The following is an 18,881-nucleotide window of genomic DNA, read 5'->3' as shown; positions in this document are numbered from 1 at the left end:
TTCCACTGAGTCCTCATCTCCCTCTGTCCCTCTGTCATTCCTTTTTCCTACCCCTTCGGCTGAGCATACTCCTCCTGTGTCTTCCTCTCCTCCATCATTCAATCCTTCTGCTGAGTTTCTTTCTCACTCCTCTCTTGACTCCTCTCCTCCTTTATTTGCTGAGTCTCCTGCAGTGTCTTCCCCTCCTTTATCTACTGAGTCTCCTGTAGTGTCTTCCCCCTCCTCCCTTGCTTCCTCTTGCTCACCCACCTGTTCATTTCACATACCACCGTCGGGATCCCACCGAGCCTCCATCTCAGACGGTCATCTCTGACACCTCTCCTACTATCGATCCAGCTCCTGAGGTACACTCTCACACTTATTCTTTACGTGATCGCTCTACTTTACATCCCCCTGTTCGTTTTGCTTCTGCTAGCACCAGTGTTTCAGATGTCTTTGAGCTAGGTACCTACAGGGAAGCAGTTCGATTACCTGAGTGGCGGACTGCCATGGCAGAGGAGCTTGATGCTTTGATTCGGACTCATACGTGGGATCTTGTTCCTCTTCCTTCTCATGCCGTTCCTATCACTTGTCGTTGGATCTACCGTGTGAAGACTCGTTCTGATAGGTCTCTCGAGTGCTATAAAGCGCGTTTGGTTGCTCGTGGCTTTCAGCAGGAGTATGGCCGCGACTATGAGGAGACTTTTGCCCCAGTAGCCCACATACACACTGTGCGTACTTTGGTTGCTTTTGCTGCTGTTCGTGGTTGGGTTCTTCATCAGCTTGATGTGAAGAACGCGTTTCTTCATGGGGACTTGAAGGAGGAGGTTTACATGACTCCTCCCCCTGGTCTTCGGTTACCTACGGGGTCTGTTTGTCATCTTCGCCGGGCTCTTTATGGTCTCAAACAGGCTCCACGGGCCTGGTTTGAGCGGTTCAGTACAGTAGTTGAGGCTACTGGTTTCACTCCGAGCATACATGATCCAGCAGTCTTCATTCACTCTTTCTCTCGTGGGCAGACCATCCTTCTTCTATATGTCGATGATATGATCCTTACCGGTGATGACTCTGCTCACATTACCTTTATGAAGCAGAAGTTATGTGAGACTTTCTTGATGACTGATTTAGGTCCACTTCGTTACTTCTTGGGTATCGAGATTACTTCTCATCCTGATGGTTACCATCTCTCTCAGCAGTGTTATACTCATGACCTACTTGCTCGCTCTGGTTTGACTGATACCCGTATTGCTGCTACACCGATGGAGTTACATTTGCAGCTTCGTGCCTCTGATGGGATTCCCTTATCTGATCCTTCTCGCTATCGACATTTGGTTGGCAGTTTGGTCTACTTAGCCGTCACCCGTCCAGACATTTCCCATGTAGTTCACATTCTCAGTCAGTTCGTTGCGGCACCCACTTCTGTTCATTATGCTCATCTTATTCGGGTACTGCGATATCTTCGTGGCACTGTATCTCGTGGTTTATTCTACTCACGTCAGTCCACTCTTCAGTTGCAGGCCTATTCTGATGCTACCTTGGCCAGTTCTCCCGATGATCGGGTTTCTGTCACTAGTTATTGTATCTTTCTTGGCTCTTCTCTTATTGTTTGGAAGACCAAGAAATAGCCTACTGTTGCCAAGTCTAGTGCTGAGGCTGAGGTTCGTGTGTTGGCTTCTACCGTCCAGGAGGTGCTTTGGCTGCGTTCGATTCTACAGGACTTTGGTGTACCGATCACATCTCCTATTCCTATTCACTGTGACAGTACTGGAGCCCTTCAGATTGCTGCAGATCCGGTCAAGCATGAGCTGACCAAACATATTGGTGTGGATGCACATTTCACACAATGCCATGTACGTGCCCAGACTATGTCACTTCACTATCTTCCTACAGAGGTCCAGGTGGTTGATTTCTTCACCAAGGCGCAAACACGTGATCACCATCTATTCATGTTATCCAAACTCAAGACATATGATCCGCCTTGAGTTTGAGGGGGGGGGGTGTTAGATGTATTGTTGTATGTCTATATATGTATACATGTATATGTATGTATAGATGTATATGTATACTTATCATATTCTATATGTAGACCCAAAGGGTCACTCATGTAATGTGTTCAAGCATATACACTTGTTCCATTCTCTCTCTCTCTCCCTTCTTCTAACAGATGGAAGAGAGAATGAGAATTAATATGAGATTGAAGATTTTCAGCAAAAACTATGTAGATACCTGAGAAGAAGAGCCAGAGAAACTTTAGTGGGAAAATAAAGGTAATATTTTCTCATTGTTCTACATTACTTTAAGTCAATATATATTTTCATTTTAACTTTGCTAACGATATAAAGCAGGAGAATTATGATATGATTTTTTTTTTAAACCTTTGGTTTTTTTTTAAGCTTTTATCTATTTGTGGGTGGTCAGCATTGTTGTTTTTGGTGAATTTTCTGCTCATTTAATTTTGATAGTTCATTGGCTTGAATTCTCAGCATTGTTGTAAACACATGTTTGAACATTTATCAAAACTAACAACTCCAAACAAAACATGCATTATGTTTGAAACAATGCTTTTGTTGATTTATTAATTTTTGCAGTATTTTTTACTTTGTTTCTAATGCTTTTGCTTTATTTTCCTTGCAGAATTTGGATAATTGCCATGTTGAGTTTGATGAGCTTAAGGTCATCAACATACATTTACCATCTACAAAAGCCTCCTTAATTGGAAGCCATTTGAATAAGAGAAAAGAAGTGTTTTTGATCGCCTTGTCCAGATGATTGGTTATGCAATTTGAGGTAATTTGGTACCTATTTAAGCAATCATACTGTTAATAGCCAGCAATCCACGAGCATTGTATATTTATGGAAAGCATATGCTTTTAGTTTACGCTTCTTTTGTTTTTTAAGCTTTGGTTTAATTCACTAGATTAATAGTAATATTCCTACCTCTATAATCTCCATTAACCTTAAGTTAACAATAAGCTATCTTTCTATAAACACAAAGAAACCTCAGCAATTCATATTCTACTGGAAATAGTTTGTTTGATGACAATCCTCTGCAATTCATAACCAATTGAATATTCATCTTGTGAAGGATTCCTATACATGGTACAAGGGTCGCCAAACCAATAAGCTTGTGTTTCTAGATCTGTAAGTGATGAATTGCATGATTTTAATTTATGTACCTAACTATATGATAGATAAAAGATTGAGAGAAAAGAATGAATTGCAAACCAGCCCATATAAATATAACAATGTGTACACACGAGTATGTATATAAGTATAAATATAATATACATGAACAAGTATTCTAACACGCCCTTTCAAACTCACGGTGGGTCATGAACCGAGAGTTTGTCAACTAGAAACTGAAATCGGGAGACAGTATGAGCCTTGGTGAAAAGATAAGTAATATGTTGTATAGAGGCGACATAAGGAACAAGAATAATGCCAACAAGATAATAAAGACGAACGAAGTGAAGTGTGACCTCAAGATGCTTCGTACGCTCATGAAATACAAGATTAGCAGCGATTTTGATGACACTCTGGTTCTAACAGTATATAGGATTAGGGGCAAAGATAGAGACACCAAAGTCCATTAAAATCTGACGTAACCAAAGAACTTTCTTAGTAGTAGAGGACATAGCACCATACTCAGCCTCAGTAGTGGAAAGAGCAACAGTAGATTGTTTTTTGCTTTTCCAAGAGATAAGAGAAACTACAAGAAAAATACAGAAACTAATAGTAGATCATTAATCAAAAGCATCACCTGCCCAATCAGCATCACAATAGGCCCGCAGCTTAAGAGAAGATGTGGCAGAGAAAAGTAAAGAGCGAGATATAGTGCCAGGAAGATAACGAAGAACTCATAAGAGGGTAGCATAATAAGTAAAGCGATGAGCACTCACAAACTGACTAAGAACATGAATGACATAGGCAATATCAGCTCATCGAAAAATGTTAAAAATGTACTTCTGTTAAGACACCAAGTAACCTCGACGAGGGCTAAGATCTTTCATCTAAAACGTGGTGTGTAACCACTGTTTTAGAGAATGAATAGTATCAACATCATCACCAGTAATAACCGTATTGTTAACATAAAGAAGAAGAATAGTGAGGCCTTGAGGAGTCTGCCGAGTGAAGAGAGCATAATCATGAGAGCTCTTTGTGAAACTAAGAGTAATAACCACACTGCGAAACCACTCAAACCAGGCACAAGGAGACTATTTGAGGCTATAGATAGTTCTGCAAAGATGATAGACATGCTAAGTAGGATGAGAAATACCAGAAGGAGAAGTCATATAAACATCCTCAGAAAGATCTCCATGTAAGAAGGCATTGGTCACATCTAACTTATGAAGTGGCCAGTAACAAGCAGTAGTAATAGCAAAGAGAAAACCAACAGTAGTCAACTTGGCCACAGGAGCAAATATCTCCTCATAATCAATGCCATACTCCTGAGTAAAAACACGAGCAACAAGATGCACTTTGTGGCACTCAATACTATAATCGACTCGAGCCTTGACTCGATAGACCCACCGACAGTTGATAGGATAACACCAGATGGAAGTGGAACAAGATCCCATGTATGCATCCACTAAAGAGCATCAAGTTTCTCTGTTATAGCCTATTGCCACTAAGGATGTTTCACTGCCTCACAATAAGAATGCGGCTCGGAATAAGAGTGAATAATAGCAAGAAAGGGCTGAAATTAGGAGAGTAGGTAAAAGATAGAGAAAGTGCATACTGAGCAGGAGGACGGTAATTGTTGTCTGGGTAACGATGGGGGATAGCAGGAGCATCTTCAGGAGAGGGTGGGTCAATGGAGAGAGAAGGCGAATCACTAGATCCATCAATGCACCTAGAGGAAAGGGAAGAAAGAACAGAGGAAATGTTTGTTGAGACATCATGGGAAGGCACAAAAGCGGTGGTGGTAGAATAACTCGAAAGAGTGAAGAAAGGAAAATATTTGGGAGGGATGAAGAGAAGTAAGGAGTATCTTCAAGAAAGGTGACGTGATAGGAAATATGAAGACGGTGAGAACGATGATCATAGCAGTGATAGCCCTTGTGTTCAGAGCTATAGACAAGAAAAATGCACATAGCAAAACTTGGAGAGAATTTGGTATGCTCGATGGGAGGCAAAAGAACAAAATAGGTGCAACCAAAAGTGCGAAGATTACCATAAGAAGGAGGAAATGAATAAACACGTTCATAAGGTGTGATGCTAGAGAGGGTGGAGATAGGAGTGTGATTAATGAGATAGACATTCATAAGGATTGAGGGACAGAAGAGGTAAAAATAAGTGCACGTGTAGTTTCCAATATATGACTATGTTTGCGCTCAGCCATACCATTCTGAGTAGGTGTGTAAGGACAAAATTGCTGAGGTATAGTATCATAAATAGAGAGTAATATGTAGAAAGATGTAGAGAGATACTCGCGTGCCCCATCAGAGCGAAAGATCTCAATGCTTTTACCAAACTGAGTATATACCATTTGCACAATTTCAAAATAAATAGCAAAATCCTCAGATCGAGAACACATTAAATAAAGACAAGTATAGCGCGAGAAATCATCAATGAAGGATATCTAATAGAAGAAACCACCAAGAGATGAGAGAGGGGTAGGGCCCTAAACATTAGAGTGAACAAGATCAAAAATAGATTCTGAAGTAGATTCACGTGAAGAGAAAGGAAGAGCAGCGTATTTAGCGAGTTTACAACCCATACATGGATGTGAAGGAAAGGAAGAAATAGAACCAAGAGTACTTGAACTTGTTAAGAGTTTCAGGCATAGAACTACACAAGTGACAGAGGTAACTATGCCAATGATCAAGAGAACACATAGAAGCAGCAATGTTAGAAGAGGGAAGATAGGGAAGATGAAGAGAGTCTTGGTGATAGAGGCTGCCAACTCTATGCTTGATCCCAATCCTCTGGCTTGTAATATGGTCATACATAGTGTAAGTAGAAGAAAAAAAAGGTAACTATAAGATCATGATTAGTAATCTGACTAACAAAAAGAAGGTTGAGAGCTAATCCAAGAACATGATGGATATCATGAATGTCAAATGAGGTGGACTGAAGATGACCACACTGCGTGACAGGATGAAGATTCCCATCAGCATTGTGAACACTGAAAAAGATGTGAAGTGTAGAAATAGAGACTAGACTAAAGGGATCTGTAGTCATATAATGAGTGGTACTAGAATCTAAAATCCAGGAGGAGGAAGACATACTAGAGGCAATAGACATAGTAGAGGTAATGCTGGAGGGTAAAGCTTGTTTCATTGCATGAAGATGTTCAGTATGCTGAGCAACTTGAGAGAGAATGCCTGCAGAGGAAGGAGAAGTTGAAATTGAAATAGAGGCAGCATGAGGAGAGGAAGTAGGAGATCGAGGCGGAGGGCGAGACTATGATGACTGCTGCTATTGTTATTGCTGAAGCTTAAGATACTGATTCTTCATATAACCAGATGCTTGCAGTAATGATAGATGACAAATGATTAAGAATAGGTCAATGAAATAGGAGCTGGTTGCACAAAAGTGCTAGAGGATACTCGAGAGGATCGTGGAGAAGTTACGGTAAGAACTCTGTCTGTAGAGAAAAGTCATGGAGATAGTGTGCTGAGATGAATCTCCTGAGCAATAACACTATAGATAATAATATCAAATGAGGTAAAAGGGTCCCGATTGAGTAGTTGGTTGCGAACAGCATTAAAATCAGGATGAAGACGCATTAGGAATTCGAAAGTGCGTTGTGTTTGGCAAGACTGAGTACGAGTTTTGCAACATTTACATGTCAAGCAAGTAGACTCCTCAAAAGAATCAATTTGACTCCATAGGGACCGCAAGTCACTGACATACTCTCTGCGAACGCTCACATTGCTGTACATGAGTAAGGTCCTGTAAAATGGCATACTGATGAGCAAATAGAATGCTCAGTCATACGGCCTAAGTGGTCCCACATTGCATGAGTAGTGGGAAGATGTCCAATTTTCATACAAACATCAATCTCACAAGACTGACAGATAATGGTCATGGTAGGATGATTAGCAAATGCCCATGATGTATCGAGCGTGGATGGTTGGGGAGAGGTACCATCGACATAGCCAAACAGATCTATACCAAGAAAAACAATGCGAACGGTTGTAAACTATTCTTGGTAATTGGAACCATTTAGTTTGATATCGAATAAAGCTAGAAAATGTGGAGAAGGGGAAGATGATGCCATTTTTTTTGTTTTATTTTTTTTTTTTTAATATATATTTATATATATATATTATATATATATTATATATATTATATATGTATTATATATATATATGTACTGTAAATTGAGAATCAAAATAAATAGAAGAAGACAGGATTTCGGGACTTGCGATGCTAAAAATGTACACGTGGAATATTGTGTTGTTCTTGGTCGGGAAAGCAATTGAAGTCCTGCGCTCGTCGGTTAAGAAAAGCTCGTCGGTGAGAAAAGACGGAGAGCTGGCAGTGCTGAAGAAGTAGTGATCGATAGCGGGATTTGTCGCGGTGGGGTGAGATCCGGCAGCGAGGACTGCGTGGGCTGAGCAACGAAGAAGGCTAAGATGGTTGGTCATCGCAGGTGGCTATGGAGCGGCTGAGAGATGTTCAACACAGGTGGCTAGTGATGATCTAGTGATGATTGCAGGTGGCAACGTGTGTAGAGGTCGTCAAGGACAATGAGTCAACCGAACAATCAAAATGCTTGTTACAGAGCTAACAAACAACGGATGGATCAAAGGTCCGACAAGATCGGCCAGCATCTGATATATACCATGATAGATAAAAGATTGAGAGAAAAGAATGAATGCAATTCACTATGGCAAACCAGCCCATATAAATATAACAATGGTGTATACATGAGTATGTATATACATATAAATATAATATACATGTACAAATACACTAACACTATAAATTCAGATGAAATGTTTTGTTTCTGAAATCATGCATTTTTGTGGAAGTGATTTTGTCTTATAAAACAATGATTGATATTGTTTATATTGCATGACAAGCACATGATCAATTGTTTATGGTTTAGAATTAATAAGTGTGCCAAATTCATTTAAACAATGTCACTTGAATCTCGTAAACATTTCTTTTTCTGAGTTTTTGGTCATCAAACAACTGCTTGATTTTACTATTGCATTCCGACAGGACCACATAATTATCTAATTTTCATTTAATTGTCTAATTTAGTCATAGTTAATCAAAGTTATAACTTGCTCTTTGTTAATCGATCACAGACAAAACACAATCAATTTTGGAAATTGTACTTAATTCTTGGAGTTCCAAGTTTTGATAAATTTCCTCAAAATCATTGATGTTTGAGAAATTTTTTCAAATACTAAATTTTGAACAGTATCTATTGTATAAGATGGTGAGCTTATGAAGAAGACATCCAAGCATATTTCATTGTTCTTTAAGCATATAAATTCATCTTATGAGCATATTCTCTATTCTTTTCAATTTTAGAAAAAATAATAAGGACTATGCATGCTATGACATTCGTATGTTAGCATTTAATAGTTCCTCATTTGAATTTAATTACATTTATAGTTTTTTATTTGATAATATTTATTTATTTGTGTAGGAGAACTCATAGTTCAATGATGAAAAAGCTTAAATAAGTTCCGCACATCATGGAACAATTGTGCAACAAGGCAAAAAGTAGTCCCAATGTCAAGAGAAAACAACAATGATAATTTTTTGAATAGCAACTAAAAAAATTGTAAATTCAATCTAGCCAATAAATATGTTTTAAAGTAGTTATAATCGAAAGCAAAAATTATTATTTTATTATTCTTTGAGGTAGTCTTAGAAAAATTGTAAAAATTATTAGTTTTTGAGACAGTTATAACCACTTCTAAAATCTTGAAGAATTTAAAAATTATTCATTTTTGACCCTTTTGTAATGTAGTAGCATTTGTTGTAATATTTTGATTTAATAATAAATTATATCCTTTTCATTTTTTTTTCCATTTTGTGCTTCCATCTTATATCATTTTTTAAGTTGACCATTATTTTTAATTTTATTATTATTATTTTCTTTGTATAGTCAATACACTAAATTTATCCATAAAAGGCAGGAAAAACAATCAAAATGTCAGCATAAGTGATTTGAATAGTAGGTTAATTCGGCACAAGAAAAAATGGATTTATATTTTTTCTAATTTATCCTGGAAGTGCAAGCTAATCAATCAAATAAATGGATAATAGTGTTAGAAGAAGGAAGAATGATAGAAGAGAAGAAGATCAATGCTCATCCATACTCATTAACAAGTGTAATCATGGGGCTACATATAGAGGCCAATGATACAAGTATACCCATGTATATACATATATATATATATCTAATATACATACATACATCTAACACCCCCCCTCCTCAAACTGAAGGTGGATCATGTGTCTTGAGTTTGGATAACATAAATAGATGTTGACCACGTGTTTGAGCTTTAGTGAAAAAATCAGCCACTTGGACCTCTGTAGGAAGATAATGGAGCGACACAGTATGGGCATGGACATGACAACAGGTGAAGTGTGCATCCACACCAATGTGTTTGGTCAGCTCATGCTTGACCGGATCGGCAGTAATCTGAAGGGCTCCAGTACTGTGGCAGTGGATAGGAATAGGAGAATGGATCGGTACACCAAAATCTGACAGAATCTGGCGAATCCAAAGTACCTCCTGTACTGTAGAAGCCAAAGCACGAACCTCAGCCTCAGCACTGGACTTGGCAATAGTCTGCTGTTTCTTAGTCTTTCAAACAACAAGTGAAGACCTAAGATAGATACAATAGCCAGTGACAGAGACCCGATCATCAGGAGAGCTAGCCCAAGTAGAATCAGAATAGGCCTGTAGCTAAAGAGTGGACTGATGTGAGTAGAACAGACCACGAGAGGCAGTCCCTCAAAGATATCGCAGTACTCGGAGAAGATGTCCATAATGAACTGAAGTGGGGGCCGCAACAAACTGACTGAGGACGTGCACAATATGAGAAATGTCAGGACATGTAACAGCAAGATATACCAAGCTACCAACAAGATGCCTATAGCGAGAAGGATCTGGTAAAGGAATCCCATCAGAAATATGAAGCTGTAAATGCAACTCCATCGGTGTAACAGCGATACGAGTATCAGTCAAGCAAGAGTGATCAAGTAGATCAAGAGTGTAACATTACTGAGATAGTCGATAGCCATCAAGATGAGATGTGATCTCGATACCCAGAAAATAACGAAGCGGGCCAAGATCAGTCATCAAGAAGGTCTCACATAGTTTCTGCTTCACAAAAGTAATATGAGCAGAATCATCACCAGTAAGAATCATATCATCCACATACAGAAGGAGAATCGTCCGGCCACGTGGTGAAGAATGAATGAAGACTGCCGGATCATATATGCTCGGAGTAATTCCAGTAGCCTCAACAACTGTGCTGAACCTCCCAAACCAGGCACGAGGAGCCTGTTTGAGAACATAGAGAGCGCGGCGAATGCGACAAACAGATCTTAGAGGCACCTGAAAGCCAGGAGGAGGAGTCATGTAAACCTCCTCTTTCAGGTCCCCATGAAGAAAGGTGTTCTTCACATCAAGCTGATGAAGAACCCTTCTACGAACAGCTGCAACAACCACTAATATACGAACAGTGTGCATGTGGGCCACAGGGGTAAAGGTCTCCTCATAGTCACAACCATACTCCTGCTGAAAACCGCAAGCAACAAGACTCACTTTATAGCACTCGAGAGATCCATCAGATCGGGTTTTCACCTGATAAATCCAGCTACAAGTAATAGGAATGGCATGGGCAGGGAGAGGGACAATATCCCACGTATGAGTCCGAGACAAAGCATCAAGCTCCTCAGCCATGGCAGTCCACCACTCAGGGGATCAAACCGCTTCCCTATAGGTACCTGGCTTAATGACATATGAGACACTAGTGTTAGCAGAAGCATAATGAATAGGGGGATGTAAAGTGGAGCGATCTTATAAAGAGTAAGGAGGAGAGGATACCTCAGGAGCTGGATCGATAGTAGGAGAGGTGTAAGAGAGGTCCTGCTCTAGTAGAGTTACTGTGGGATCCCGATGATGGTAAAATAACCGAACTGGCGGGTGAGGAGGAGAGAGTGAAGAAAAAGGGGTAGACACAGCAGGAGACTCAACAGATAGTGGAGAAGGAGGGTCAGCAAAAGAGTAACTAAGAAACTCTGGAGGAGTGAGGAAGGAAGGAGAGGAAGGCACAGGGGAAGTATCGGTAGGAGAAATGGTAGGGAAAATGAAAGATAGAGGAACCGAAGGAGAGGGAGACTCAGTAGAAGAAGGAGACGTATAAAAGGGGGTAGCCTCATCAAACGTGACATCATGAGAGATACGAATACGATGGATAACAGGATCATAGAAATGATAACCTTTATGCTCAAGGCTATATCCGAGAAAAACGCAAGAAACAGACTGGGCAGTGAGCTTGGTCCGCTCCCGAGGTGAGAGCAAAACAAAGCAACGACAACAAAAAATATGGAGATGATCATAGCGAGGAGGTGTACCATGAAGACACTCTCCCGGGCTGCGATCGTGAAGATGAGAAGAAGGTTGAAGGTTAATTAAATAAACAGCCATACTAACAGCATCAGCCCAAAAGTGAAGAGGGAGAAAAGCACCCAGAAGAAGAGCACGAGCGGTCTTTAAGATATGACGATGCTTGTGTTCAGCTACCCCATTCTGAGGATAAGCCCCAGGACAAGATAACTGAGGCAAGGTGCCCTCAGAAGATAAGAAGGCACGAAAGGCTTGAGAAATGTATTCACCACCCGAGTCAGATCTAAAGATCTTGACTGAGGCAGCAAATTGGGTGTGAACCATGGCTATAAAAGATCGATAGATAAATAATAATTGACTACGATTATGCATAAAATAGATCCAAGTGAGTGTAGTCATCAATAACAATAACATATTAACGGTTACCTCCTTTGGAAAAAGAAAGGAGCGGGACCCCAAACATTAGAATGAATAAGTTCAAAAGGAGCAGAAGTTTGAGATACACTCATAGGATAAGGACGTTGGAGCTATTTACCAAGCTTACAGCCAACACAGACAACATCAAAGGAAGGAGAGACAGTTCCTAAGACTCCAAGAAGAATAAAAGGTGACAGACGAGAGTGACTCAAATGACCAAGATGGTGATGCCACATATAATAAGATAAAACTGTAGCATGACATTAATGAATAGGCCTAGCTGAAGATGACAGGTGAAAGGTATCCAACACATAGACTCCATTATGGCGGCGACCAGCTCCAATCACTGTCCCATTGTGATCCTACACATGACATGAGGTACGGTCAAAAATAACCTGACAACCATAATCAGTAAGCTGACTAACAGACATGAGGTTCATGGATAAACAAGGAACATGTGATACAGAAGGAACAGAGAATAATGTAGAAGAAAAATGACCAGTAGATGAAATAAGGAGGAGGATGCCATCAGCAGTATGAACATGTGTGATATGTAAGGGTGGTCGGGAATGATGAAGATGAGTGGCATCATGAGCCATGTGAAGAGAAGCACCAGAATCAAGAAGCCAGAGAGGACAGGAACTATCTGGAGTAGAAGGAGGAACTTGAGCCGACCGTGCATGGCTGGTGGAGTCTACTAGATGGGACTGCTGAAACTGTCATAACATCACCAACAGCTGTTGATTGGTATGAGACAGCGGAGTAGAAGATGGTGGAGCAGGAGAAGATGGAGCAGGAGAGACCTGGACAGAGTGTGCCTGCTAGTGAGAGTGAGGCAGCGGGAGAAGAGGTGGTGAAGAAGCAGTACGCGGAAGTCCACGCTGCTTCTTCGGACACTCATGCTCAAGATGACCAAATATACCATAGTAGTGACAAATCATAGTGCGTTTCGGCCTTGTAGAAGAAGAAGGCCGAGATGAGACAGGAGGAGCTAGGGGTCTAGTAGATAATGGCGAGGAAGCAAGAGGAAGGCAAGAGACAGCAAGAGCACTACCCCCCTGTGAAGGAAACCCGAAGACAGGTTTCCTCAGCACGAACAAAGGTAAAGGCCTCATCCAAATAATAGACTGAGAGGGCATGAAGTAACTGAACCCGAGTTTGTCGAACTCCAGACGAAGGTGCATAATGAACTCATACATACGCCATGTCTCATCATAGCTACACGACGAGAACAAGACTCAGAACAAGTAATGATTTGGGCAGCATGAACAGCACAGTAAGAATGAGTCAGAGCATCAATCTGACACCATAAGCACGAGGGATGGGGCGGGGGGCGGGGGTCTGCTGGGGCGGGCGTGAGGGATACTGGAGACTAGTGGGTTTTTTTTTGTGAATGAATGAGTGGATGAAAGAATGAAGAAGAATAGGATGTAGAAGAAAAGACTGGTAGAGAGTGAGGGACGCTGGAGACTGGTGGGTTTTTTTTTTGTGAATGAATGAGTGGATGAAAGAATGAAGAAGAAGAATAGGATGTAGAAGAAAAGACTAGTAGAGAGTGAAGGAAAAAATGGCCAAAGAGATGGCTAGATAAGATGGCCGGAAAGATGGCCGGAGAGATGGCCGGAGGAAGGTACCTACTCTGATACCATGTTAGAAGAAGGAAGAATGATAGAAGAGAAGAAGATCAATGCTCATCTATACTCATTAACAGGTGTAATCATGGGGCTACATATAGAGGCCAATGATACAAGTACACCCATGTATATACATACATACATACATCTACTATACATGCATACATCTAACAAATATAATGGATCAATTGCTGTGAAACTGATAATCCGAAAATGGTCCTTAATGGATCCGACCTGATACATTTCAAAACCCTCGGTTTCTCTCTCTCTATTTCTTTGGCATTTTTGTTTGGTTTGTCAGTGGAGAGAATGGGTGATTTCCTTGCAGAGGTGGATCATGTTCACCGGTAAGAGTGATTTCACTTAAAATCTCCCAATTTGATTCTAGAGTTTGATTGTTTCACAATTAGATCTGGATTTCTTTTCTTTGAACCTTCATTTTGGTGGTTTGTTTTGATGGATATGGATGGATATGGATATTGCAAGAGGAATGACAAGAGATGAGGCTCTGTTCTTTAAGGAATGCAAGGATAGGGCCACCAATTTAGACTTTTGTTGTATCTTTCTTTCTTTCTATATTAATCTTTTCTTGATATATATATATATATATATGCCTTCCACAACATACTACTAATATAATATTTGTCTAGCTCCCATAACATTGTGAATTATGTAAACGAAGAGATAGAAGGTGATCATCTTTGTCAGTTCCAACCAATATAATATAATCCAACTTTTACATATAATATGCTTCGCTTTAACTCTTCCTGCGAATTTTTTTTGGGCACCATGCCATTATAATGTTTGCCACAAAACTAGACTTCTTAACACATTCAACAAATCAAACATTATAATTAGTGAGGTTTAGTTGTGAGAAATATGATGTGCATTGCGAACACATGCTTGCAGGTGAAGGTTTAGAGCACGCCCACACCACTGTTGCTTCTTGTGCTTCTTCAATCTTTAGTCATTGCCTAGATTGGTATGCTTTATATATAGTATAGTTTCTCAATTAACAAAGAAAAGATCTTTCCGTTCTACAAGAATTGCTTCTATGAGCTTCGATGAGATCTCTATTTTTTTTTTCTAATCTTTTTTGAATATGTAATGCAGCATCTACAAGCTTGCTTCCTTGGCAAAGGTTTAGCTTTTCAGCTGGTGAGTTCATGAAACATACTTCCAATCATTAAAAATTGACTCATTCTCTATGCTTTGCTATTAAAAATACTAAATTTATGACTATTTCTTTTTTAAATAAAAAAAAGACTGCTGAGTAGTGCTGAAACATTGGTCTTGTAGTTCTATTTTGTAGCTTAAATTAATTGTTGGGCTTTGTGAATTATCCAAGTAATTACATTTGTGTGTGTGTATGCTCCTTAAAATTATAATGTTTACCAGCTAAATTAGACTTTGGAGATGGAAAGGCCAAACCAGTCAGCTTCAACTCTGGCTTGAATAGTAATCTTGTGCTTTATTAAGATGAGTTTTTCTTGCTTTTGTCCATATAATATGTTTGGGTTGATCTCTTCCTGCAAATATTTCTGGCCGTCATGATCTTGTTGGTGGTGGGCACCATGTCATTATAATGTTTGCCACCAATTTAGACTTTTGTTGTATCTTTCTTTCTTTCTATATTAATCTTTTCTTGATATATATATATATATATATGCCTTCCACAACATACTACTAATATAATATTTGTCTAGCTCCCATAACATTGTGAATTATGTAAACGAAGAGATAGAAGGTGATCATCTTTGTCAGTTCCAACCAATATAATATAATCCAACTTTTACATATAATATGCTTCGCTTTTAACTCTTCCCTGCGAAATTTTTTTTTGGGCACCATGCCATTATAATGTTTGCCACAAAACTAGACTTCTTAACACATTCAACAAATCAAACATTATAATTAGTGAGGTTTAGTTGTGAGAAATATGATGTGCATTGCGAACACATGCTTGCAGGTGAAGGTTTAGAGCACGCCCACACCACTTCAACTTGAGCAGCAGCCGTCGACTTGCTTTCTCCAAACACATCACGTCCTGCAACAAAAGAAAAAACCACCACCAAAGTCTCTGCCAGCTGGGAAGAAGATGACTCAAGAACTCACACTTTTTCTCCTCCTTTTTTGAATACATAACAGTTAGAGTAAAAATACGAATAAAAGGAAAGCAAAAAAACAAAGAGAAGTACAAGGAGAAAACTAGACAAAATCTGGTCAGAGATATTCAACATTACTATATGTCACTTCATTGTACTGGTATCTCGATATCACGGAATCGAGCATGCAACCCATGTGCTGTAGTGGAGAAACATGTCAGATAGCTTGCAATGAATGGTTGACCTGATTCAAAAACTTTTCTCGCACCAATCCACAAACCTCGTAAGGATTACAGCCCCACAAACTCCCCCTTAATCCGAGATACGAGGTTCTAAATCTTTAACTCCCAAAGCCTGACGCATGGTAGCGAACTTCATGTTTGGTAGGGCCTTGGTTAATATGTCAGCTCTCTGTTCACCTGAGCTCACCGATTCCACCACAATCTTCCCTTTCTCAATACATTCTCTGATAAAATGGAACCGCATATCGATATGTTTGCTGCGACCATGATGCACGGGATTCTTCGTCAGTGCGATGGCAGACTTGTTATCTACGAACACAGTTGTCGGCTTAAGCTTATTCATAATCATCTCATTGATAACACTCGCAAGCCAAACTGCATGACATGCTGCAGCTGTCGCGGCCATATATTCCGCTTCGCACGATGACAGGGCCACTGTTCATTACTTATATGAACCCTAAGAAATGAGACAGTTATTGATGTAAAAAGCCATGCCACTTGTGCTCTTTCTATCATCCGGATCACCAGCGAGGTCGCTATTAGAGTAACCGGCAAGTTCTTCATCTTTTCCTCCTTTAGTGTATACCAGTCCAAAATGAATGGTCCCCTTCAAATATCTCAGGATCTGCTTCATTGCCTTGAGGTGTAATGAGGTTGGCCTCTGCATATATCTGCTGAGTAACCCCACGGTGAATGACAAATCCGGTCGAGTGTGCAAGAGATATCTGAGAGATCCAATGATACGTCGATACTCACTAACATCAACGGGTTCACCTTCTTCATCCTTATGTAGTTTTAATTTATGCTCTGGGGGACTTTTACAGCATTACAATTGCTCATGCCGAATTGTTCCAATATTTTGTTTGCATAAGCTGATTGCCTAAGAGTGATCAATTTCTCTATCTGCTTATCTTCAAGGCCTAAGTAGTATGACAGGAGACCCAAGTCGCTCATTTTGAATTTAACCATCATTTGCATTTTGAACTGGTCGATGTCTTCTCTACTTCTCCCCGTGATGATCAAATCATCCACGTAAACACCGACAATGACTATGACTTCTTCTCCTTGCTTGGTGTATAGAGCCTGCTCCTGGAAACATCTCTGAAGGCCTAAAGTTTTCAGATAACCATCCAAATGCGAATTCCATACCCTAGGAGCCTGGTGTAACCCATACAAAGCCTTAGTCAACTTATATACCATGTTTTCCTTACCGGGCACCACAAAACCCTCCGGTTGAGCAACGTACACCTCCTCCGCCAGAATCCCATTCAAGAACGCTGATTTTACATCCATATGGTGTACTTCCCATCCCCGGTTTACAGCTATGGCAAAGATTGCCCGTATAGTATCAAGTCGAGCCACCGGTGCAAAAACTTCATCAAAGTCCACTCCATTCCATTGGACATACCCCTTGGCCATAATTCTAGCTTTGTACTTGAATATCTTCCCTTCTAAGTCCCTTTTGATCTTGTATACCCATTTTAATCCAATGGGTTTATGCCCCGGAGGTAATTCGGTCAAGGTCCAGGTGACATTCTCCTCAATCGTGTTTATTTCCCTTCTCATGGCCTCTTCCAACCCTGCTTCACTTGCAGCTTCACAATAAGTCAAGGGTTCTTCGTTCTCCAACAATAACAGCTCATCAAACGTTTGTTCTCCCTCAGTTTCTGCATATATGTCTGCAAGTGTACGGTATTTCTCAGGTCTGTCATCAGTATCAGGAGCAGTAGTTCCTTCAATTCCTTCTCCACTCAAAGGAGATTCTTTCTCAGTATCCCCCGTGACAGCAGGTGCCTCAGGTGTTAGATCAACTACAGTTCTCATCGTGTCCCCACTATTTCCTGGATCCGTGCATTGAGTGCGACTCAAGTTCTCTGTTTCTTTTCCCACTATCAACACTGTGAACTCTGGACACTCCCACCGATCCTCTTCATCATTCTTACTCCACTGCCATTCTAAGTCCTCCTGGAATACCACATCCCTCCTCACATGGAGTCTGTTGCGGTGCGGGTCATATAGTCGATGGGCCTTGCTCCCTTCTTCTATGCCGAAGTACACCATGGACATACTACGGTCGTCGAGCTTCTTAGAGTGCGGTTCTGTCACTTTTACATGCGCCACGAGCCCGAATACTTTCAAATAACCCAAGTGTGGCTTCCTCCCATTGAGAGCTTCAAATGGTGTGCAGTCCTTCAAGGCTTTTGTTGGCAAGCGATTCACCAGATATACAGCATGACGCACTGCTTCTCCCCAAAAACTCCCAGGCACATGTATGCCCTTGAGAAGAGACCTTGCGGTGTCCATGACGGTGCGATTTCTCCTCTCTACTATGCCATTCTGTTGAGGCGAGTATGGAGCTATAAATTGTCGTTTGATACCCCACTCATTGCACATCTCTGTGAAGTCTTTTGACAGGAATTCACCTCCACGATCCGATCTCATAGTCATTATCCGGCGCCCAGTCTGGTTTTCTACTAAGGATTTGAATTTTTGAAACTCAAAGCACACTTGATCTTTAGTTTTCACAAAATAAACCCACATCCAGCGAGTGCAGTCATCTACTATTTAAAAAAGTATTTGTTACCTGCCATTGTGCTTGGTGCAATGGGTCTGCATAGGTCTACATACAGCAACATCAAAGGTTCTTCTGCTCTGAAGCTTGCTTGTGCCGGGAATGGATTTCTCACCTGCTTGGCGACGAGACAACCTTCACACACTTTGTTCGGATGAATGATCAGTGGAAGACCAAAGGCCATTTGTTTTTCACCTAATTGCTTCAAAGAATGAAAGTTCACGTGGCCGAGTCTTGCATGACAGAGCCACGAAGGGTCATCAATAATTGCTATGAGGCAGGTAGGTTTACAGACTTCGAGCTTTATCTTGTAAAGTCTGTTCATCGTGCGTTTCACAGACATTAGCAAGATCCCATGCCCATCATAAATTCTCAAAAATT

This window comes from Dioscorea cayenensis, chromosome 13 (genome assembly GCF_009730915.1).
Source record: "Dioscorea cayenensis subsp. rotundata cultivar TDr96_F1 chromosome 13, TDr96_F1_v2_PseudoChromosome.rev07_lg8_w22 25.fasta, whole genome shotgun sequence".
Lineage (NCBI taxonomy): Eukaryota > Viridiplantae > Streptophyta > Magnoliopsida > Dioscoreales > Dioscoreaceae > Dioscorea > Dioscorea cayenensis.
This window is presented reverse-complemented; position numbering follows the sequence as displayed.